Raw genomic sequence first — 24,249 nt, 5'->3', positions numbered from 1 at the left:
TAGATCTTGATAGACTGTCATCCACTATTGTTAAAAGATTGTTGACTTGCCTTTGTGGCCTTAAATGTACTCAAGACTAGAACAAGATTTTACTTTTGCATATGGCAGAGTGGATAGGGAGGACAACCTCTCTTTATCTCATTTTCTTTTATAAAAAGGTAGTAATCACACCTGTAATATTTACTTCAGAAAGTTGTTGTGAAGCATAGGGGAAGAAATGAGCACACTTTGCAAATGTGAACATTTTTTAATAAAAGTCAATTATTATTTTTGATATTTCATGAGTTCATTGGAAGAGGAGAAAACTAAAAAGCATCCTCATATAGAAATAAAAATACAACAAACCATCAGCTCTGCCCCAATTTTGCTTAAACAAAGACAAAGACACCAACTCACCCCACCCCATAATTCTCAAACCCTCCAATCACTAAATTAACAATTCTAGAGGCTACTCAGCTAGCTTCACTGATTCCTCCACTTGCACAAGGAACTGTTTGCCAGTCTGTTAGACTGTGATCAGGTCCAAAACAAGGAAGAACTTCAGAGAATCAAAGCTAACCTTATTGCTGTTAGAAGCCTTCAATTCAGACTCTCCTGGTCTATTCTTAGGAAACATGAAGCTGAACAATCAGCAAGTTATTAGGGAAATAAGTGGAAGAATGAGATAAGAGCTAATGTGATATAATGCACAAACATTGGCTTTGGGTTTTGTTCAGTCATTTTTTCAGTTGTGTCCAACTCTTTGGGACCCCATTTGGAGTTTTCTTGGCAAAAATGCCAGAGTAGTTTCCTTCTTCAGCTCATTGATGAGGAAAAGGAGGCAAATAGGGCAAAGTGATTTGTTCAGTGTCACACAGCTAATAAACGTGTAATAAGTAATAAGTGTAAAAATAGACTCGAATCCAGGACTTCAATCCCCAGAAGTCCGTGCTCCACTTCCCCAGAATGCTTTGTAACCTCACCTGGGCCGAGAAGGGTATTTAACCTGATTGCAAAGGCTTTGGGGTCTCTTTTCTTCCTTGTTTTCCGCTTGCAAGCAGACGTGTTTTTTTTCATACTGTAGGTGATGTTGTGTCTAGGCCTCTCTCTGGCTTAGTCACGTGCTTTCTTATTCTGTATTTTCTTTAATCCTTAATCTTTAATAAACCTCATAAAATATAATACTCCTTGCAGAGAGAAACTAATTTCTGCCCCAAATTCCTAAATTTTAACTGTTACATAAGGTCAAATGTGAATTCAGAAAAATGAGTCTTCCTGATTCTAGGCTTGGCACCCTAGCTACTCTGCCACCTAGCTGCCCACTAGCCTTGGGATTAGGCTCAATCCTGCCTCGGACATTTGCTGGATGTGTGACTCTAGGCAAGCTATTTCATTGAGCTTCAGGTTCTTTTCTGAGGTGTCCTTAACATTAATCTGGTGTTGATGGAGCCAAGAGGTCTGTGGATAAATTTCAGGGGTTTTATGAGCTTGAAACTTTTAATATTTTGATAACTATTTCAATTGAGCTTTTTTGTAATACTAAGTGTTTTTAAAAAATTCATTTAAAAACATTGCTTTGAGAAAGGATTTATAGACTTGGCAAGATTGCCAAAACGTTCCATGACATACACAAAAAAGGTTAAGAAGCCCTCTAAAGTGAGTGGCTATCTGTGTGGGTGGAGCAAGGCTCCACAAAGGTGGGTCTCAAAGGGTCACAGAAGGGCCTCTTATGGGAGACTCCAATCAAGCCCAAGTTTGGAAAAAAGGATCAAAGGATAAACTCCCTAGGTCAAAACTCTTCCCCAAAGCACCCTTGACTGCCAAGTTCAGTGGCAAAAGAAGAGCACACCCTCCCTCATGGGAGTAGATGAGATCAACAATAACAGCTCACATGAACACAACACTTAAATGTCTTAACCACCAGGTGGCACTGATAGCCGCTCACTGAGGAGTCCCACCTGACCCTGGTGAGGGTAGATAGAAGCTGTGATTCAGTGTTGTTTTTGCTCTGCATGGTTACCAGAGAGACAGTGACCTTCAATCTCTCACTTCACCTTTTGTGGGTCTATGATTCTTATTAAGAGGTATGTGGACTTGTGAATAATCCCCCAACTCAATGGCTAACCCTGCCTCTTTTTGAATGTGTTTACAATAGAGCCCCAACATTTATACATTGGATTCAACTATGAAAGACATAGAAAGATGTAAAGAAAAGGAAAGGCGAAAAGGAGAAGGAGAGGAGAGACAGACAGACAGAGATAGAGAGAGACAGATGAAAGAGAGAGTAAAAGAGAGAGGGAGGGAGAAAGAGAGAGAGAAAGGGAGAGAGAGTCAGAGGGAGAGAGTCAGAGAGAGAGAGAGAGAAAGAGAGAGAGAGAGAGAGAGAGAGAGAAAGAGAGAGAGAGAGAGAGAGAGAGAGAGAGAGAGAGAGAGAGACAGAGAGACAGAGAGACAGAGAGACAGAGAGACAGAGAGACAGAGAGACAGAGAGTTTAAATGTTGTAGGAGATCATATCTGCTATTCTATTCAGTGATCATATGCCCTGGGGTGAATGTAAGGTAGGAGCTGAGTATCCCCTTCTCATCAGGTCATACTGATGCCTGCTTCCTCCTCTTATTCCCATCCATCTACTACGCTTAGGGCTTCGGATAAGGAAGGGTGGTAGTGCTGGAGAGAGAGGCCTCAGTGGAATATTGGGCAGAGGAATGATGGAAACTTCTCCAGCAGCAGCTCACTCCTAGTCCCACTTCATGCCCTGGACCAACTGTTACACTGCATGTGCATGGTGTCTGGCACATAGTAGGCACTCAATAAATGCATGTTGATTGGGCTTAGTGTTTAGTGCCAAACCTTGTATTGAAATGATGGCTCTTGCTTGCCAACTTCCCTTACATTTGTTTTTTCAACATGGCTCTGGCTGTTCTCCAATGGGATCTGATGCAGAGAGGAGACAATTTTTACTCTACACAAGTTAGATCTGAACTCCCAAGTAAGATGTGTCTCCACTATATTTCACTGGACTTTAGTCATAAAACTTTAGTACAGTGATCCCTCACCTATCATGAGAATTATGTTCCAGAGACCCCTGTGATAGATGAAAATCCCCCTGTGATAGGTGAAAATCCATGAAGTAGTGGTGTTATAATATATATATATATATATATATATATATATATATACACATATATATATATATGGCTTTATAAACCCTTCCCACTCTCCTATAAACCTTTGCTACACTCTTATTAACCTACAGTCACTGAGTCAATCAGTGCCCAGAATGCGGAACACAGCGCTGTGGTTAGTTGCCTTTCATTCCATCAGCCAATAGTGTGCCATGATAAGTGTAACTCCACGTTCTCCCAGATATAGGATATGTTTAGTCCCAGTAATTCTGGGCAATGAATCCCTCCCTTGAGCAGGCAAATATAACAACAGTTCCTGAAGAATGTTAACTCAGCCTTCCTGTAGGGATAGTGATCAGTACAAGCACTGAAGCTCTGGAGTTGGGGTCTGGACCAGGGAATTAGTATTCATTGAAAACTGGTGTTTTTTGAGAGTGGCACTTTCCCAATCTTAATGTTGCAGGGACTTCAAATTGCTTCTGGCCCTACCAATCCCATTTTGAAGTAAAAGGAATAGATTCAGAAGCAACTAATCCTGGCACAGAGTTCCACCATCACAAGTTCCTGTGTCCCTGTTCTTGATCCTCACTGCTGTAGATTTCCTATAGAATTGTACCAATTCTTTGTATTCTTCCAGGTAGTTAGCCAAGCAGTGGATAAACCACTGGGTCTAGAGTCAGGAAGATGGGAGTTCAAATCTAGCCTCAGGCACTTGCTATATATGTGACCCTAAGCAAGTCATTTAATTTCTGTTTGCTTTTGTTTCTTCAACTTTAAAATGGGAATAATAATAAGATCCCAACAACAGACAGTAAATACTATAAGAATGCAGAGATGAGATAAGGAGATCTATGTGTGCTAGAAAAGGTAGGAGAGGCTTGCTGGAGGAGATCTCAACTTCCATGATTATATAGTGTGGGCTGGTGAAACCTGGTTTGACTGGTTTGGCCTCAAACTCCCCCCCCCCCCCCCCAAGCATGTATGCTAAGGCTTAACTGAGTAGAAGATGGCGAATTCCCCTCCAACCCCAGGCAGTTTTAAGCTGTGCCATAGTTAGAACTATTTCCTGGGCCCCTGCTCTTCATTCCTCATACCTTATTAGGCAATTTTAGAATATTTCCATTTCATTGGTGCACTTAATTCTACTGCTTTGCCTCATGGGTGACAGAGCAGTTTTCTAAAAAAAATATGTATTAGGTTGAGCCTTGAAAGAAAGGCACTAGGAAGACTGGATCTGAGAGTACTTCCTATTGCTTGGCTGTGCCACCAGCTATTGACACTGTCCCATCTTATGCTGTTCCTCATTGGCATTTTCTATCGACCCTGGGTGGCAGTGTCATTCTTTGGGAACAGCTGCCTCTCTTTTTGCCTGCAGAGATGATGGAAGGACATTTTGGGGAGAAAAAGAAACTAAGTATGAGCATGAGACTGGGAGTAAATCTCATCTATCCAGAAGACAGTGAGCTCAGCCTGGTTTGGGGGTTCATACTGGGAACCATTTGGAGATAAATTTAGATTGGTGGGTTGGGGCTGAGAACCTTGAATGTCAGTCAGAAAAGGGTCCTCTGTACTAGGCACCATGAACATATAGAAGTAAAAGAAATGGTCCCTACTCTCAAAGAACTTAAAATCTAGTTGGGAAAGAAAAAATATACAAACATATAAAGTTAAGTAATATAAGGCACTAAAATGTACTGTTAGTGAGAACATGTGGCACAGATATTAAGCGTGACATTTTACAATAGGGAGACCTCAATATGTTCTGGGATTTGGGGGAGAGATTTTCTATAGGAGTAAGTAGGGGAAACATAAACTAGACTTGAAAGATGGATAGGATTTAGAAAGGTGGAGAAGAAGGAAGGCAAGCATTCTGGTTGGAGAACTTGGCATGAACCAAGATGCAGAGACTGGAAAACTCCAGATTCATTTAGGAAACTGTGAGGTGACTGACCTGACTAGTTTGTAAGAGTCATGAAATAGTGTGAGATGAGGCTGAAAAAGATGGATTTGGGTCAGATTTTAAAAGACTTTGAATCCAAGGTGAAAGACTTTGGACTTTATCCTGTAGGTAGTAGGAAAACATTGAGCATTTCTGAAAAGAGGAAGTGAAGCTATAAAAGTGATGTTTTGGAAATTGTCAAGGGAGTGAGTAGCAATGAATATATTTCATTTAGAGTCAGATTCTCTCTTATGCCCTTATACTTTGTCACAAGCTGGCATCTCCTTTGGTGAAAATTCAATTGAAACCTCTACTTTCATTACCTTGTTCTGCTATTGCTATCACTACTGCCATGACCATCAGTCTATCAATCGACAAATATTTATTAAGCACTTACTATATGCCACAGGCTAGGTATATAAAGACAAAAATGAGAATCTCTCACCTGGAAGAGATTATTCCATTTGGGGAAGTGGCATGTACTCTTTTTTTTTTAACACTTACCTTCTTAGTGTTAATTCTGATTTAACACTTTGCTATCTAGTTGATTCATATGACCATTTTTTGTTCGTTTTTGTCTTTAAACTCATGCTTTCTCTCCTAGAATCAATACTGTGTATTGTTTCCAAGGCAGAATAGTAGTAAGGACTAGGCCTGTGTTGGTGATGGCTTGGCATGCTTGCTCCAGTGTACAAGATGGGGCTGCCCTCCTCTCCCTCTCCCCTGTGCCTGAGGATAATATTCACATGCCCCATCACTCTGCCTATTAGCCCAGTGTAAGCACTTTCTTCCTCTGCTGTCTGGGGTAATGTGGAGGGGCTCAGAGGCAGCTTGAAGGTGTAGTTTAGGCATGAGATCTCTAAAAGGTTTGCAAGTGTTGGGCAATGGGGTTAAAATGACTTGCCCACGATCACATAACTGAGAAGTATCTGAGGTCATATTTGAACCCAAGACCTCCATCTCTACTCCTGGCTCTCAATCCACTGAGCCACCTAACTTTCCCCTTAAGTCAAATACTCTTAAAAAAAAAATATATATATATATATATATTTTTCATATATATATATTAACAAAAAGTAAATATTTATAAAGTAAATTACAATCCACAGAAGTGAAAGGGGTTTTATTAAACTAAATTCATAGCCTTATTGAGGTGAAGACCTTGGCAAATATTGCAGGAAACTCATTACTGACCTCACTGAAGAAATAAACAAATTAGCTGACAATGGAACCTAGCCTTATTTCTCAGATTAAACCACATGTATTCATCATATTCTACCTGGAGTATGTTAGCCAGTTCCTGGTGTTACATTTGTAAATGGTCTCTGAAAGCTGGAGTGCTTTCAAAGTGGGATAACTAATCACAGAATTATAGATTTTGAGTTGGAAAGGATCTCAGTGGTCATCTAGTTTAACTCTCTCATTTTATTGATGGGAAGCCTGAGACCTAGAAAGACTGACACTTGCCCAAAGTCCATCAATAATAAATGAAAGGACTGAGATATGAATACATGTTTGAAATTCATTACTCTTTTGTCCTGCGTCACACTGGAAATCTTGTCATAGATGGAATGGTTGAGAGAACAGTAGATGGTTGGCCTAGAGAAGAGAAGATCTGGGGGAGTGGTAGAAATGGTGGGGGTGGATATAATGGCTGTCTTTAAATATTTGAAGGGCTGTGTGGGGAGGAGACCTGCCATGCTTTTCTCCAGAGAGAAGAGCAAGGTCATCTGTGTAACAATGGCTGCCTACTCAAAGAAGGAGCTCCTCTCTCTACTCTAAGCAGGGATTGTGTAATCATTTGTCAGGGATGTTTTAAAAGGGATTCCTGCATGGGGTGGGAGGTTGGACTGCATGATCTTTGAGGGCCCTTCCTTCAAACTCCAAGATTCTATGAATGGATTCTGAATACTGGCCAGGCCACCCACTCCAAACTCCCTGTTTCTCTGATGGTCTCAGCTGTAATGACTTCCAGCTGTACCAACAATCTGACTCTTTTTAACCCTTAACTATCTATGGTAGCCATGTCAACATTTCAAACAATCTGTAAAGAGGCTTGGAATCAGAATCCCATCCCTTTTCTTTCCTTACCCTGCCCTCTCAGCCAACCTTGGCTTGTTTGGATCTGAGCCAGCTTGGAAATCTTTCCTTCCTTTGGGAATCTAGCAGGCCATGTTTGCTCACAGGCTTAAACAATTTGTGGGTTGAGTTAAGAAATTTTAGTTTGGTGCTTGAAACAGTTTTGTTGGGTTTATTCTTCCCACCAAAAGTTGACTATTGACCATGGTTATTTTCTTCCTTGCCTTTCATTTCAGTAACCCAGACACTGAGGTCTGTATATTCTAGTCTGGGATCAATGGTGTGTTTTGGGCTTCTATAATTTTTTTTAAGAGCATCTTTTGAACTGGTGTTGCTGGTATGATTCCCCACTCAACCTGGATGATTAGTCTCTGTCCTGGGTGTGGCTATGCAGGTTTAATTTCTTATCTCCCCAATACCTCTCTCCTTTCTTGAGAAGACAGGTTGGAATATTTCTTCATGTTTCTTGACTTTATAAGAGTAGAGAAGTATGATCTGGAGTTCAAGGAAGCTAAATTATATTGTAATCAGCACTGAATGACGGTAAATCTTTAAATGTTTATGTCTGGCTATCATGGACAACTCTTTTCCAGGTCCTTTTTCTCTATTGTTGTCTTCCATTGTTTTGCCATTCAATCCATATTAAGAGCTAAAATTTATACAGTTCTTTAAAGTTTGCAAAATGCTTTGCTCTAGATACAAATGCTATCTCATTTTTATCATCATAACTTCTGTGGGAGGTAGATACTATTATTTAAGTTTTATAGATGAGGAAATCAAGGCAAACAGTGTTAAGTGACTTGCCCACAATCTCATAGCTGGTAAATTTCTGAGACTAGATTTGAATTTGGGCCTTTCTAACTTCAGATCCAACACTATCCACTGTACCACCTAGCTACTTCAATTCTGGCTTGGTGTCAGGTATAATTTCCCATTTCCTCCTAGGGCTCAGTTCTGCCTAGAGCCTATTCCAAGTTCTAGCCTGAGGAAGAATCTTCTTTCAAGGATCTTCTTTCTTAGAATATCTCTGTTAAGTATCAACACAATTATTGACACTCATTTTCCATTTTCTATCTGATTTCTGATGCCCAAGTATCTTCATCCAGAGTCCTTATCCAGAAGTCCTAATTCTGTCCTTGTGTCCACTTTGAGAGGCAGAATGGCAGTTTGGATGGAGTGAGGGACTTGGAGTCAGAAAACCTGCTTTTTAGGCTATTACAACAGCATTCTAGTTGGTCTCCCTGCCTCAAATTTCTCCCCAATCTAGTCCATTCTCTTAGCTGCCAAAGTGATCTTCCTAAAGCATATGTCTGACCAAGTCATCCTACCCCTCCTCAACAAACTCCAATGGCTCCCTATTACCTTTAGAATCAAATACAATATCTTCTATTTGACTTTTGGAGTGCGTCATCACCTGCATCCTTATCTTTTCAGTCTTTTTTTTTTAATACTTTATAATCCAATGACACTGGCCTTCTTGCTGTTCCTCATATTGACACCCTGTCTCAGCTTTATGCTTTTTGCATTCCTGAAACCTGGAATGACCCCCTCCTGTCCCCCAATAACTTTTTTTATCTCTGCCTTCTGGCTTTCCTGGTTTCTTTCAAGACTTAGCTTACATCCTACTTTCCACAAGAGGTTTTTCCTGGTCCTTCTTACTGCTGGTGCCTTTCTATTTATACTATACATATCTTCTATGTACATAGTTGTTTGATTGCTGTCTCTCCATTAAAATATGAGCTTCTTGAGGATAGGTGATGCATTTTCTTGGTATCCCCAGTGCCGGACATAGTAAGTGCTTAATAAATGTTGTTCTTGTGGAGGGAAAGGAGGAGGAAGAGGAAGACTTCTCTTTATTTCTGGAACAAAGTCCCACCAGTCACCTACTAAGATTTGTAGTTCAAATCTTTCAGGAATCTTTATTTATTCTCAACATGAGGGTTAAATCCAGTTCTTAGGGAATCATTTTCTCTTTTCACACAGTCTTTCTAGCTATGACAAGTAACTCTTCAGAATGACAATTTCTTCATCTTTTCCCTGATGACAGAACTCTCCAGCTCCACATTGATTCATCAAGAAATGTCAGTTAAACTGTAACTGTTCAAAGTTTCATAGCCTTTTAAAGAGAGAGTAACAGTATCTATAGTTTCTGTGGGAGAGGCTATTGAAGCTAGTTTTATGTAAATTCCTCTCTAGTTCCACTCATATCAGTGAGGCATGGGAAAAGAATCTATCTGCCATCTCTTTTTTTCCCCTCTCAGTCAAATAGTATCTCGGGCCTCTCACAACACGGTTCTTTGATCCTCACTTTTCTGTCTCCAGGCTAATCCCATTCCTGGTCCCTCATGCCAGATTTCCCAGATACCAAACTATTTGCTCACCTAGCTATAAACTTCCTGCCTGTTCTGCCTTACTATTGTTGTTTCCCTGGATGGACCCTAGAGTAAATTAGTATGGTGAAGAGAGTACTTGGACTTGAATTTAGGGAGATGACATCGATCTTGCCTTGGATACTTACTAGTGAAATTACTGTGGGAAAGTCATTTAAACTCTTTCAGGTTTAATTTCTTCACCTCTAAAATTGGAATAAAAATATCTAACAGAGTTATTTAAAAGATAATAGAGAATATATGTAAAGTACTCTGAAAATCTTAAAGAATATTCTAAATATAAATTATTATAATTACTCAGTTTACTCAGTTGGTTCTTCAAGCATGCTTTTTATTTGGCCTAGGAATTCAGAAACCAGCTCCTGGACATTTCATTTGCCCCAATTTTTCAACCTGCTTTTTTTCTCCAACTTATGTAGCATTCTTATAACATTCCAAAGCTCATCAACTACTATTTTCTCATCCATCCCCTCTATATCACTGTGCCCATTTTTCTCATCTTGAATCACTACATCTATAGAACCTGAAGCATCTACCTTAGCTCTGTCAGACTTTCAGACTCTGATTTATCTGTAATCTCATCCAGGTACACTGATGTATAAGTTTTGGTTCTGACAGTGGCTGAATTATTTGAAGTCCTGGCAACTCATAATATGAAGAAAAATAAAAAATGGCCCTTGGTAGTCTTCAGTCAATTTCCTTTTACTTTAGCAATGTTGGTGACAATGTCAGAAAAGAACAGAGAATGCTCAGAATGACAGTTACACAGATGTCTGAATATATCTATATTATATACATTATATATGCATATATGTTATATGTAGCATATATTATATAAATTAGATATGTATTTGATATGAATATATATGTATATATAAAAAGAATGGTCCAAATACCAAATCCGTTTCTCAGAAGATACAATCTACTTAACTAACGTTTGCTTCCCAAATTTGCCTTCTTTCCTCAAGCCCTTTCCTTTGATAAACAGCATTGATTGAAACATCGCATATACCCAAGGTATTCAGTCCCCTGCCTCAAGGCTTTGCAATCTTTAACATTTTATTGATTTTTTTTAGCAGTCATTTGTGTTCATATAAATCACCAGAAAGTTTCCTTCAAGTCCCAGCTAAAATCCCATTTTTGAACATCTTTCTCAGTCTCTTTTAGTGCTAATTCCTTTCTTCTGCTGATTATTTCTTACTTATCCTGTATATAATTTGTTTATACATGTTGTTGCTGTTTTTCACTTGTTTTAATCATATCTGACGCTGGGGCCCTATTTGGCTTTTCTGGGCAGAGATACTAGTGTGGTTTGCTATTTCCTTCTCCAGCTCATAATACAGATGAGAAAAATGAGGCAAACAAGGTTAAAGTGACTTACCCAGGATTACCTAGCTAATAAGTGTCTGAGGTCACATTTGAATTCAGGAAGAAGAGTCTTCTTGACTCCAAGCCCGTCACCCTATCCGGTGTGCTACCTAACTGCCTGTTTATGTATAGTGGTTTGCATGTTTTCCCACTCAGAATGTGAATTTCTGGAAGGCAAGGACTGTTTTTTGTCTTTCTTTCTATGTCCAGTGCTTACCAGGGTACTTGGCACATACTAAGTGCTTACTAAATGTTTATTGATTAACTGATATAAGTGAGTAGTAATCATCTAGTTGGACCTGTCTTATGAACTTCCCCATTACATCTTGGATACATGCCCTGAGAAGAGAGCTGATCTGTCTACTGTTGTTACCAGTAGGAAAAACAGTTGCTTTACCACTTCTCATCAGGGAGTTGCTAAGCCTTCAAGTGTTCAGTGGTTCCAATTTCTCTTTTTTTTTCCTCAGTGTGACATTTTGCCCCTCAATCTGACATAGGTCAGTATTTCCCTCTCTCTGTTTAGCTACTTGTTTTCCCATTGAGGACTTTCTTCCTTTTTAAATAATACTTTATTTTTTCCTCCAATTACATGTAAAAACATTTTTAACATTCTTTTTTTTTTTAAGTTTTAAGTTCAAATTATCTCACTTCCCACTCACCTTCCCTCAATCTTTCCCATTCCTCCCCCTTCCCAGGGACAATAAGAAACTGATAATAGATTTTACATGTGTAATCATGTAAGACATTTCCCCATATTAGTCATTTTTGTGGAAAAGATCTCAAATAAAAAAAAGTTGAAAGAAAGTAAAATATAATATGTTCAGCCTTCATACAGACTCTATCAATTCTTTTTTTTAGGGCAGATGGCATTTTTCATAATAAATTTCTGGGGTTGTCTTGGATCACTGAATTACTGAGAATAACTATGTCATTCACGATTGTTTGTCATCACTGTGTACAAAGACCTGGTTCTACTCACTGCACTCTGCTTCAGTTAATGTAAGTCTTTCTAGATTTTTCTGAAATCATCCTGCTTGTAATTTTTTTAAAATTTGATTTAATTAGTCAATTTAGAACATTATTCTTTGGTTACAAGAATCATATTCTTTACCTCCCCTTCCCCCCATCCTTCCCATAGCTGCCGTGCAAAATTCCACTGGGTTTTACATGTGTCCTTGATCAGAACTTATTTCCATGTTGTTGATGTTTGCACTAGGATGGTCATTTAGAGTCTGTATCCCCAATCATATCCCCACTGACCCATGTAATCATTGCTTGTAATTTTGCAAAGTACAATAGTGTTTGTTTGTTTGTTTTGAAACCCTTACCTTCTGTTTAGAACCAATACTCCATATTGGTTCCAAGGCAGAAGAGTGGTGAGGGCTAGGCAATGGGGGTTAAGTGACTTGCCTAGGGTCACACAGCTAGAAAGTATCTGAGATCATATTTGAACCTAGAACCTCTCATCCCTGGGTCTGGCTCTCAATCCACTGAGCTACCCAGCTGCCCCCCACAATAGTGTTTAATCATAATCATATACCACAACTTGATCATTCCCCAGTTGATGGGTAACTCCATAATTTCCAATTCTTTGCTATCACAAAAAGAGCTACTATATTTTTTTGTACAAATAGGCTCTTTCTTCCCACCTTGTTTTAAAAATCTCTTTGGGATATAGACCTACTAATGGTATTGATGGATTAAAGGGTTTGTAGTTTTAGGGTTCTTTAAGCATAGTTCCAAATTTTTCTCTAGAATGACTAAATCAGATCTTAACTCCACCAAATGTAGTAGTGTCCCAATTTTTCCACATCCCATCCAATATTAGCTGATCTTATAGATTTGTTGGGGTACTTGAGAGTTGTTTTAATTTATATTTCTCTAATCAAGAGTGATTTAGAGCATTTTTTCAGATGATTATAAATAGACTTGATTTCTTCATCCAAAAAGTATCTGTTCATATCTATTGGCCATTTATCAGTTGGAGAATTACCTTTATTTTTATGAATTTGACTTAGTTCTCTAGATATTTGAGAAATTAGACCTTTATCAGAGATACTTGCTATAAAATCCCCCCCCCAGCTTTTTGCTTTCCTTCTAATCTTGTTTGCATTTGTTTTATTTGTATAAATTTTTTGAAACAAATATAATCAAAATTATCCATTTTACATTTTATAATGCTCTCTATTTTTTGTTTGTTCCTAAATTATTCCCTTATCCATAGATCTGACAGTAAACTATTCCATGCTCCCCTAATTTGTTTGTGATATCTATCACCTTTTATGTTTAGATCATGCATCCATAGTGACCTTATCTTGGTATTTGGTATGAAATGTTGGTTTATTTCCAGTCTCTGCTATAACATTTCCCAATTTTCCTTATATTTTTTGTCAAATAGTGAGTTCTTATCCTATAACCTTGAATCTTTTGGTTTATCAAATACTAAATTACTATGGCCATTTATTACTAAGTTTTGTGTACCAAATCTATTCTTTTGATCTATCACTCTATTTCTTAGCCAGTACCAGATTGTTTTGATGATTACTGTTTTGTAATACAGTTTGAGATGTAGCCCTCAAATGACACATTCCTTAAAATTTTTTCAGGGATGCCTTTGATATTCTTGAGAATATTTAAACCACCATTACTCAAACTTCACCCTTTTAAAAGGAGATTAAAGAGGTCTGTCATGCTAAACAAAGGTAATTGATTTTGATCCACCACGCTATTCATAATTAAAGGCAGGAATTTAGAACAAAGCATCTAATAAAAGTTCTTAGATTCACTAAAATTTTCTTGCTTTCATAAATTTTCAATGTAACAAAGAACATTCTTGGGTCTCAGGGAGCTCCCTAACCCCAGAATGGCATAGCTCCTTTGTATTATTATTGGGTAGAGTCCCCAGAATAGGATTTAACAAGAATTAAAAGGAATTTTAAATCATCAATCTGGTTCTGCCTAAATAAACTCTCACTTGCCTATGGGCTTACTCCAGCACATGGTAGCAGAGAACAGCAGTTAGCTCAACAAATGTGAATAGTTGAGGAGTAGCTTGGTGGTGGTAGCTTAAAGGTATCATCAAATACAACAATACAGTAGCAGAGCATATCAGAGATGAAATGTCCCTGAGAAAAGAGCAGAGACATGATGGTCAACAGAGCATAGAAGATTGGTATATTATGGAGGGCATAGGCAACTCTGAAGCATCAGAGATATGAGTAATTAAAGTTGATTCATCAGGTAGCAAGGTCCATCCAGTGGCCTCTCTGAGGATCTAAGGTCTCTGCCCAGATGTGACAACCTTGTCAGATAAATGAGATGAGATACATTGTGCATTCAACCCACTTATGCAGGCATCACACACAGTGATCTGCCACAGTGCCATGGTTTGTTTATTATATAGGTTTTCTGGTACATACTCTGAATCTTAAAACTGCTCAGACTGTACCTTAGAAGATTTGGTTAAGCAAATTCCCCTATTGTAACAATGGAAGTACTTGATCAGGAATGTATTGAGAACTTTTAAAATTACTCCACCCTACTCAGACAGTGACTTAGGGGAAGATAAAGTTGCAAACTCCTGATTGAACAATGAAAAGTCCCTAACTCATATCTTATAGTGAAGCCAAAACCTTAAGCTAGGTGGTTTATTTTTAGATCTAATACAAAAGGGTGCTAACTACCTATAAAGGTTAAATTAGTCACTAAAAGATCAAGCAACTTACAAAAGGCAAGCTTAACAAAAAGAGGTGTGAAGTTTTTATCTAACTAGAGAAGGTGAGAACAAAAGAAGATAAGAACTAGGAATTGGCAGTCCTGGGGAAAAAGTGTCTACTGTGATTGGTAGATATGAAAATTTAGGCGAGGTGACATAAGAGAAAATTTCTTTAAAAGGAGAAGGATTGAACTTAGTGAAGGAGTTCAGGAGTTCAGTGGAGGATTGGAGCTTGCTTGAGATGATCTTGTGGTGAGTGATAAAGACTGACTTGCTCTCCCTTTGGCTCAGGTCCTTTTCTACTACTTGGCTATTCTCTCTCTCTCTTTCCCTTAATTCCTTCATTTATATTAATTAAAATCTCCATAAAACCCAGCTGACTTGGGTATTTTCATATTTGGGAATTTTCCCATGGCAACCACTTAATTTTAGATTTTAAGTCAAGACACTAAAATTTATCTTTATAGTTTGGCCGAAACCCTTTACAGTTTTGGCATTACAAATTTTTAACATTCACAGTCTTGGCAAACCACATTTTCATGGTTACAATGCACAATCAATTCTCTACATATGTGACATTCTGCATTCTGATTGGATATTATCAAATCACTTAAACAACACTCTTGTGATGTTACTACAACAAAGAATCCTGTGATCATTTATTGCATTTCAACCCTCTATGATAGATATGATTAATGTAAATAAAGCCATTTGTAGGTTAGTACCCCTTGACCTGCTGAGAGGATCATTGTGCTTTTGGTCATCTTTCATTATCAATCACAATTTTTTGGGAGAAGAATAACAAAACATCTTCATATCTAGGTGTGAGGACCTAAAGCAGACCAGTTTTGGGGTTTTCCTCAATTTACAAGTTCTGTTTTTCTTGTGTTACTTTGAAGTGCCTAGCAATGCTGCTTGGTTTCTGTTCATCAACAAATTTATTAGAGTGTGATAACTGTAGGGAAAGATTTATTATGGTGCTCAAGCATTTGGCCACTGTTTATTGTAAAGCCTTGAAGCGTATCTTGTGCTTGAGAAAGGAGGGGTTATGTGCAATAATCTTTGGACTTTAACTCTGTAATTGCAATCTTTTTGGGGTACTAATCTAGGGGGATTAAAGTGGGGTATATATTTATTGATGCTATAAGTATTTGCTCTCATATTATTTCTCCTGTATTGGGAAGAGAATAATAATCAGAGCAAGTCTATTAGTGGGGGAAGTTGGGAAGAGAAGTCACAGAGAGGGGGTTAGTAGGGGGCTCTCATCTGGGGTGGGGTCTGCTTTGCAGACACCTTTCCCCAGACTGTGACTTTGTCAGTCAGTCAAGATATGATGGCCCCCAGATATCAGGGAATTATCCCAGGGTCAAATGTTCCCTAGTCAAATGCATTCCTATATGTACCCTCTATATTTGTGCCTGAGTTCTACATTATCTTATGTGCCTTCATATATGTGCTGTCTACATGTGTACTCATATTCATGTTCTCTAATCATGTATTTCTACACATGTGGATATACTCAGAAATGGTATTTTACCTGTGGGAGAATATATTTCTGGGCAAGGGGTCTCTTTTCTTATCAATTTCCTCTGCTATTTGATTGAGTTTTTTGCTTTGAATTAATTTGTCTTTTCTCATTGACTTATCAAAAATATACATATTGTTGGTGGCTCACAAGCCATCACTTGAACCACAGAGTGACTTGAACCTGGAGTAGCTTTTTTGGACACAGACATGGATATGTGTGTGGGGTGAGGTCACAGGTACTAATTCCAAAATAGGTTTGAAATGAATGAGAATTAGATTAGTTCAGGTAATGCAAAGTAACAAGAAATTTTTAGGGGAGAAGGAGCAGAAGACCTTGATGACTCATTGTTTTGGTGTATTAAGGGGTATGAAGGTGTTGGGTGGAGGAAGTTAAACTCTAGTAATTTTATAGATAAGCAAAGTATTTCTTGGAGCAGTTTCTAGTAGAGAAAGTACTGAGCTAATTGAGGCCTTTCTTCCCTGCTGCCATACCCCAGGGCCTTGTTGGGAAAATCAACTCAGTCTTAGTGGCAGACTACTAAGTAATATCAGTAGACAGCTATTATAGATAGCAAGTTATGTGCCCCAGTCAAAAAAAGTATGAATATACAAGAGGTTGGCTGGGTAAATAGTACTATCTTGGATCTTGTTGAATAATTACTGTGATCAAATTTATTTAGAGACTTGCTATTTACCTATACCTCCTTATGAAGCAGAAAATTGGTATTCAGTAACAGTCACTTGTGAAAATGCATAAGAGAAAAGGTTTCTAGGCACTAAGGAAAAGTTGCTATTAATTCTGAACTCAACATTTTATGGGGTATTGTGTATTACCCCTGTTATTCTTGCTTCTCCTATTTCTAATACTAGAACTTATGGATTCTTCGAAGTATCTAGAAAGAATTCTAAACATCACCAGCTTTCTTATAATCCTAATGTACCAATAAATGATGGATTATTTCATTCCTGAAGGCAAAAATATATATAATATGTATATAACACATACCACTGTAATGACTTTCATGAAGAGCTATAACAAGAAATATTTTCTCATGAGACAAAAAAGAAATGAATGATGGACAGCCAAGCAATGGTACTAAAGATAGTCCATCTGAGGGTTCAGTCCTTCCGAGAAAAGACTGGTGTAAGCTCCTTTCCAGTGAGACTTAGGAGAAACAATTGCCTTCTTGAGATATGTTTTGTGATTACTAGAAGTGGGGAGGATTCTCTAGAGTGGTTTTGCCACATAATTGTGTGTTCTGGCAGACATGTAATCACTATGGGGAAGAAGTACGCCCTCCTCTCATATTTGGCATGCTACAGCAAAGCCCTGATTGCTCCATGCTAGTTATGAATCTGGGATGAGGTCACTAGTCCACAGTGTAAACACAGGCAAAGTCTTTGATTCTCAGAGTGATTACAGAGCTATCCATTAATATATTATTCAGTATCCATAGCAACCCTGGGCTGGCTAGAAAAATCAGATACCATTCCTGCCTTTTTCATTTTTGATTGATCTTTTCTGTTTTAATGATCCCCAGTTCTATAATAAAGTTCCTATTTTAATTGTTTACTCAGTTGCTTCTAGGTTCATGTCTGTTTCCTTTTTTCCATCTAACCTTCACAGATTCTTTGACACATTTGTTTTTGTTCACAGATTTCATCTACTTTTAGATGTGACATCTCAATCAACTACTATGTTGTCCCAATTCAATTAGATGACTACAGGCTACAGTGAAAGGATTTGAAATTTGTATTCAAGAAAAATGAATTCCACTTATACCTTGCCATTTACTGCCTATGTGACTTAGACTAGATCATTTGACCTTTAGGAGCTTTGGTTTCTTCATGGAGTTGCTATGAAGGTGAGAATTAATACATGAGTGAATGAAAAAGTATTTATTAAGCAGCTCCCATATACCAAGCACTGTGCTACTAAGCATTAAAGATACATAAACAAATGTGAAGATTGTTCCTGCCCTCATTCTAATAGGAGGAGGCAACACAAATAGGGGGAATGGTCACCACAAGGGGATATTTTTACTTAGAAAGTTATAAGGAGGTAAGTGCAGCCATAGGAGAGTCGATTGATACACCCTTTCAGTAGCAGTGGTAGTGCTGATTTGATTACAGTTCCAGGATGGAAATGACAAACGGGCAAGCGATGGTGGAAGAGTAAAGTGAACCATGACTAGAGCAAGCATTCTGGTGTAGAGGGCCACATGGGAGGCACTCATTGATAAAGACCTCATGAGAACCAAGGCAGGAGTTCTGGAGCTGAAAGGATTAAGGCTTTCAGAGCATGTTTTCTGGATCAGGTGCCAACATGGCTGATGGAAAGGTGGTGGTAAAGATGAAATAAGAGAATCTATGTGAAAGGGCATGGAAAACTGTAAAGTGCCAAATAAATATAAAAATATATTCTAATTTTTCTGTTTTCTTGAGCATAGCTGTAACTTGAAATCTAGCACCAGGGTCAAATTTAGTTGAGCAGAGAGGACATGGAGATCTTGAAGCCACTTTGAGTGAGGTACTGGCATTACCAACCAAGCAGCTGATCAACCAATAAGGGTTTAAGTACTTACAATCTACTAGACACTGTGCTAGATGCTGTGGGATAAGAAGGTAAAAATGAAATAGTCCTTTCCCTCCAAAAGCTTACATTCTAGTGGGAGAGATAACATATGCACAAATATGTATATACAAAATGTGTACAAAATAAAAGCAAGATAACTTTTTTGGGCGAGGCTGAGTATTAGCTATTAGAGAAACCAGGAAAGGTTTCATATAGAAGACATCATTTGAATTGAGTTTTGAAGGAAACAAAAAATTCTAAAAAGATGGAGATAAGGAGAGAGATCATTTCAGGCAGTGCAAAGACAAAGATGGGAGTGTTGTGTGCAAGGAACAACAAGAAGGTCATTTTCACCTTATGACTGATTGTGGGTGTCATGAGTAGAATGGATCCCCATGTCTATTTTTCCTGGTTTTGTTCAGTAGAACGGGCATGGTGATGGAGAGAACATCAGTTCTAGGATAGAGTCATGATTGTTGAAAAACAATGCAGAGTGATAGCTACAGTAGGTAATGCAGGGCTGATAGAGGACAGCAAAGATAGGACAAAACCTGTAGCACAATGGTAGGAATTAAAGTATGGATTATTCTTTGCACTTCCATTTCCAGTACCTAGCACAGTGCTTATTGATTATGCATCAATAAAAGCTTATAGATTGATTGGTCAATTTGGGTCTAATGTCAGGAAAAACTCTAACAATTAGAACTGTACAAAAGTGGCTTGGGCTGCCTTGGGAGGTGACTGGTACCCTCTCATTAAAGGATTACTGATTGGGTATATTATAGTGGGAATTCTTTTTCAGGTAGGGTTTATATTACATGGCCAGAGGTTCCTTTTAACTCAAATTCTGTGAAAGAAAGAGACATTGCAGAGAGGAAGCATCCTCTTTGATACAGATATGGGCACTTTGTGCTGGTTAAAATTCTTCCAATGAGCATCTAGATATCTGTAGTTTATATCTTGCTCTCTTTCATCATTAAGGTTTATTTCCTTTTCTGACTTCCTTTGTGCTTTCCCCACCTCTTTTGTTGAAAAACAAATGCCCAAAATCCAAATCTCTTAAGAGGATAAGTAAAAAGTGAAGACAAATGAGAAATATAGGTAAGACTGAAGAAGTCAAGAGAATGAACAAACCCTAAATACCATAAGATCTGGTTAAATGAAATATAAAACTTATTACTTCAAGCATGAAATTACATTTTTGTTTGTTTTCCTGAATGTTTCCAACTACAAAATGAGAGTTTGTGTTCACAAGTCATAACATCACTTCCAAATAAATGTTTGTAAATAGCCTACCAGTCACTGAATCCAAACAAAGTTTCTATTGTATTTACCTAAGAGGGAACTTCAGTGTTCCTCACTCATAAGAGACACTGGCTAAGGGCCACATTGCTGACTGGTGAGACTGATGTCTAGAACTTACACTTTCAGGCCTGTGGTATAGTCCACCAGACCACATTGCTCCAATAGCTTTTCTGAAAGAGAACTCTGTTACTTGAATAGTTTATTCTGCTCTTCCCTTTGTCTCATATTTTGTACTCAAAGAACTCTATGAGATTCTTCATGAGGCCCACCTACTTAAAGACCATTCATTTTTGTAAAGGAGTCTATCCTAACTACAGGGAGCTGGGCAAAGGCACAGATGGCAAACATTAAATTTCTCAAGGACTTAAGGCTGAAAGAGATAGCTAACATATTCCAAGGAGAGTCAAAATCCAACAAAGTTTTCAATAGTGTAGGATGTTTGACTGAATCTACTTACACTTACTAGGAATAAATGTGAAATTCTACTCCTGAGTACAAAAAATCAATTTCACAAGTACAAACTAGAGGAGCATGTTTAGGCACAATTGGACGTGGTGCTTTTAGTCAGCTGTAAGGTCAATATGACTCAACAGTGTGATATGAAAGCCAACACAAACAACTCTAGGATACATTCAGGGAGGAAGAGCCACATCTGAAATACTGTGTTCAGCTTGGGGTGGCATCATCTTTTATGAAGGTTATTGAGTTGGTGGAATACATACTTTGTTGGGGTAAGGCCTTGAAATACACTGTATGAAGATCAGTTGAAGGAACTGGAGATGTTCATGGAAGAAGAATGAATAGTGTTTTACTTGGCTCCAGAGGGTAGAAGTTGGAGAGATGTGGATTTTAGCTTGATGTAAGGAAAACCACCTAAAAGAGTTTTCTAAAAGTAGAACAGGCTTCCTCCAAAGGTAATGGGTTCTGTTACTTCAGGACACCAGGTGGGGGTTGGATAATGATGTTTTAGAGATGATATAAAGAAGATTCTGCTATAAGTATAGATTGAATTAGAACTGAGCTCCCTTCTGATATTGCAATTCTATGTGAATTTGTGATCGTGACTTGTATTGGTTACTAAACTTAACTTGTTCATCACTTATGTTTACCTCACTGGCTTTCCTAGGATCAAGCTCCATCCAAGAGCAGAAAATCAGTGTTGATATGTCTTGAAAACCCTGTAAGCATGGGCATTGTCTTTGCATACTTTGCCTACGGTTTGTGGAATCTGCCTATTCTAATAACAGAGTGATTATAGGATGATGTCAGGTTCAATAAGTCAAATGCTCAGTGTTCAAAAGAGTACATTCTACTTCTCATTCGCTGTTCACCTTTTCACTCTCCCCAAAAAAGTTACTTTGCTCTGGGGCCTAGACTTGCTCATCAATCAGATAAAGACATTATAAATTTGTCTTATAGCTATTGAGAGGAAGAATTAATACTGAAATAGGAAAAGTATGTCTGTAGGCAGAGTAATAAGATTGAACTTGAGTCGGCTGTCTTGTAAAGATATAACTGTGACATTCAACTCCAAAAAAATCCATTTTTACATAATACTCCTCAGAAAGCCAGGTTTGTTAAATAGAACTGACTGGTAAAGAATATTTGAACGATAATATTTGCTTCTTTATTGGCTCAAACATCCAGTCACTTGTAAATTGTTGCCATTTTGTCCTTCATAATATCTCTCACATTTTTTTTTTGCCCCATTACAATGGCCACAAAGCCCTTATCTCTTCACACCTGAACTATTTAATGGTCTTCTATCTCATATCCCTGCCTTGAGGCAATGTCCCTCTAATCTAAGGGTTCTGAATATTTTCAGTGCTTTGGACTCATTGGGCAGTCCGGTAAAACCTATGGACCCCTTCTCAGAATAATATCTTTAAATCACACAATAAAATACATAGGATTATAAAGTAAACCAATTATAATGAAATACAGTTAAAAATATTTTTTAAAAGATTGCATGGCCCTTTGATCCAGTCATAGCACTGCTGGGTTTATGCCCCAAAGAAATAATAAGGAAAAAGACTTGTACAAGATTATTGATAGATGCTTTCTTTGTGGTGACATAATTGGAAAATGAGGGGATGCCCCTCAATTGGGGAATGGCTGAACAAATTGTGGTATCTGTTGGTGATGGAATACTATTGTGCCCAAAGGAATAATAAACTGGAGGAATTCCATGTGAACTGGAACAAATTCCAGGAATTGATACAGAATGAAAGGAGCAGAATCAAGAGAACATTGTACACAGACTGATAACACTGTCGCACAATCAAATGTAATGGACTTCTCTACTAGCAGCAATGCAATGATCCAGGACAATTTGGAGGGACTTATGAGAAAGAACACTATCAACATCCAGAGAAAGAACTGTGGGAGTAGAAACATAGAATAAAAACAACTGCTTGATCACACGGGTCAATGAGGATATGATTGGGGATATAGACTCTAAATTCTCACCCTAGTGCAAATATCAATAATATGGAAATAGGTTTTGATCAATGACACATGTAAAACCCAGTGGAATTGCTCTTTGGCTATGGGAGGGGGTGGGAGGAGGGGAGGTAAAGAACATGAATCATGTAACCATGGGGAAATATTCTAAATTAATTAATTAAATAAACTTAAGAATTAAAAAAAAATTTTCATCGCTTGGTTTGAGAGCCCATGTTCTAATCTAATTGAGCCTGTATTTTCTTAGAGTGATCCATAATTTCATTGCTTTGTATATTATCTTCTCCAGCAAAGATCACCATTGCTCTGAATCTTTTAATCCTTAGTCTTTTGTTTTAATTATTCGGTTGTTCAGTTACATCCGAATCTTCATCACCTAATGGATCATATCATACCATTACTATGCATAAGATTTCTTGGCAAAGATACTGCAGTGATTTGCCATTTCCTCATGTAATAGATTAAGGTTAATAGAAGCTAAGTGACTTTCCCAGGGTTATGCAATTAGTAAGTGGCTGAGGTCATATTAGAACTCAGATCTTCCTGACTCCAGGCTTAGTGCTCTATATCCACTGAGCTGTTTCGCTGCCTATTCTGTGCCTTTACTTTACTATAAATCTCCCAGAGAGAATATATATAATGTACTAGAAATACACCACTATTAGGTCATGCAGAGGATAAAGCACTGGACCTGGAGTTAGGAAGACCTGAGATAAAATCCACTCTTAGACATTGCTAACTGTGTGATCTTGGTCAAGTCACTTAGTATTTGCCAGCTTTAATTTGTCCTCAGTTGTAAAAAAAGAGGAAAATAATAGTACCTACCTCAGAGCATTTTTAAAAGGATCAAATGAGGTAATATTTATAAAACACTTATCATAGTGCCAATAATAGGTGCTTAAAAATGCTTGTTCTTTTCCCTTTCACTCATTTTAATGGAGGCTCTCATTTATGCTATATCCTTGTTTCATTAATGGCCCTTCCTCCTTTCCAGGAGTCTATACATCCAATGATGTCTTCCATTCTTGTATTTAAGTCATCATTTATAAAATTCTGCTTTCCATTCATACTCAGCACTAGGCTTTGTGTTGTTAAGATCATTTGAATTCTTCTGAGACTATTGCATTCAATAATTTGCAGTCATATACATCATCAGGAGAACATTAATATTGGACTGTGCCCTCCTTGAATGAAGAGAACTGGGTTTTCATGGTTTTTGTCTTATAGAGGGAAACTACCTAACACAGTGCCAGGAACATTTTTTTTAATTCAACCTATGGAAAGGATGGTCTTTCTCTCCACTCATAACAACTACTTCTTGAGACTTCTCCTTTGGAGTTCTTCTCTGGAGTCTCTGCTTCTTGGATTCTCTCCTTTGGAGAAGAAGTCCCTTGGACAGGAAGTTTAGGATTTTTTTATAGTCCTTTTTTCCACATCACTTCCTGTCCCTTTCCCACATTATGGGAACCAATCACAGTGTTTTGATTTGCCTGGCACTGCAGGCAAAGGTGGGGGGGTGGGAATGGAGGAATGGAGGTGGGGGTGGGGGTGGGGGCAGTGATCTCTGGAGTTTTCATCCACTCTAGCAAGTGACTTGTGAACTCTCATACTTAGTGCCTGGTAATGTACTAAGTAGGGGTACTTAAGTTTTTTGATTGATTAACTTAAAAGTTGCTGATAGATAGAGTTTGATTCACTCTTCACAATACATTTAAAAACAATATGCTATGAAGGACTTCATAGGCTTCAGCAGACTACCAGAGGGGTTCACGACACAGAAAAG

At 38.0% G+C, this 24,249-nt stretch overlaps 1 protein-coding gene and 1 long non-coding RNA gene across 3 annotated transcripts in view; one reads left to right on the top strand and one right to left on the bottom strand.

The window, feature by feature from the left end:
* VIT (vitrin) overlaps nucleotides 1-24,249 on the bottom strand; it is a 181,409-nt gene that overhangs the window by 99,913 nt on the left and 57,247 nt on the right. The window lies entirely within an intron of this gene.
* On the top strand, nucleotides 1,909-22,551 carry LOC103103740 (uncharacterized). Its single transcript, XR_458714.2, has 3 exons — nucleotides 1,909-2,063; nucleotides 11,740-11,880; nucleotides 17,781-22,551. It is a non-coding gene; the product is annotated as an uncharacterized LOC103103740 (long non-coding RNA).

Source organism: Monodelphis domestica, chromosome 1 (genome assembly GCF_027887165.1).
Source record: "Monodelphis domestica isolate mMonDom1 chromosome 1, mMonDom1.pri, whole genome shotgun sequence".
NCBI classification, from domain to species: Eukaryota; Metazoa; Chordata; class Mammalia; order Didelphimorphia; family Didelphidae; genus Monodelphis; species Monodelphis domestica.
This window is presented reverse-complemented; position numbering and strand designations above follow the sequence as displayed.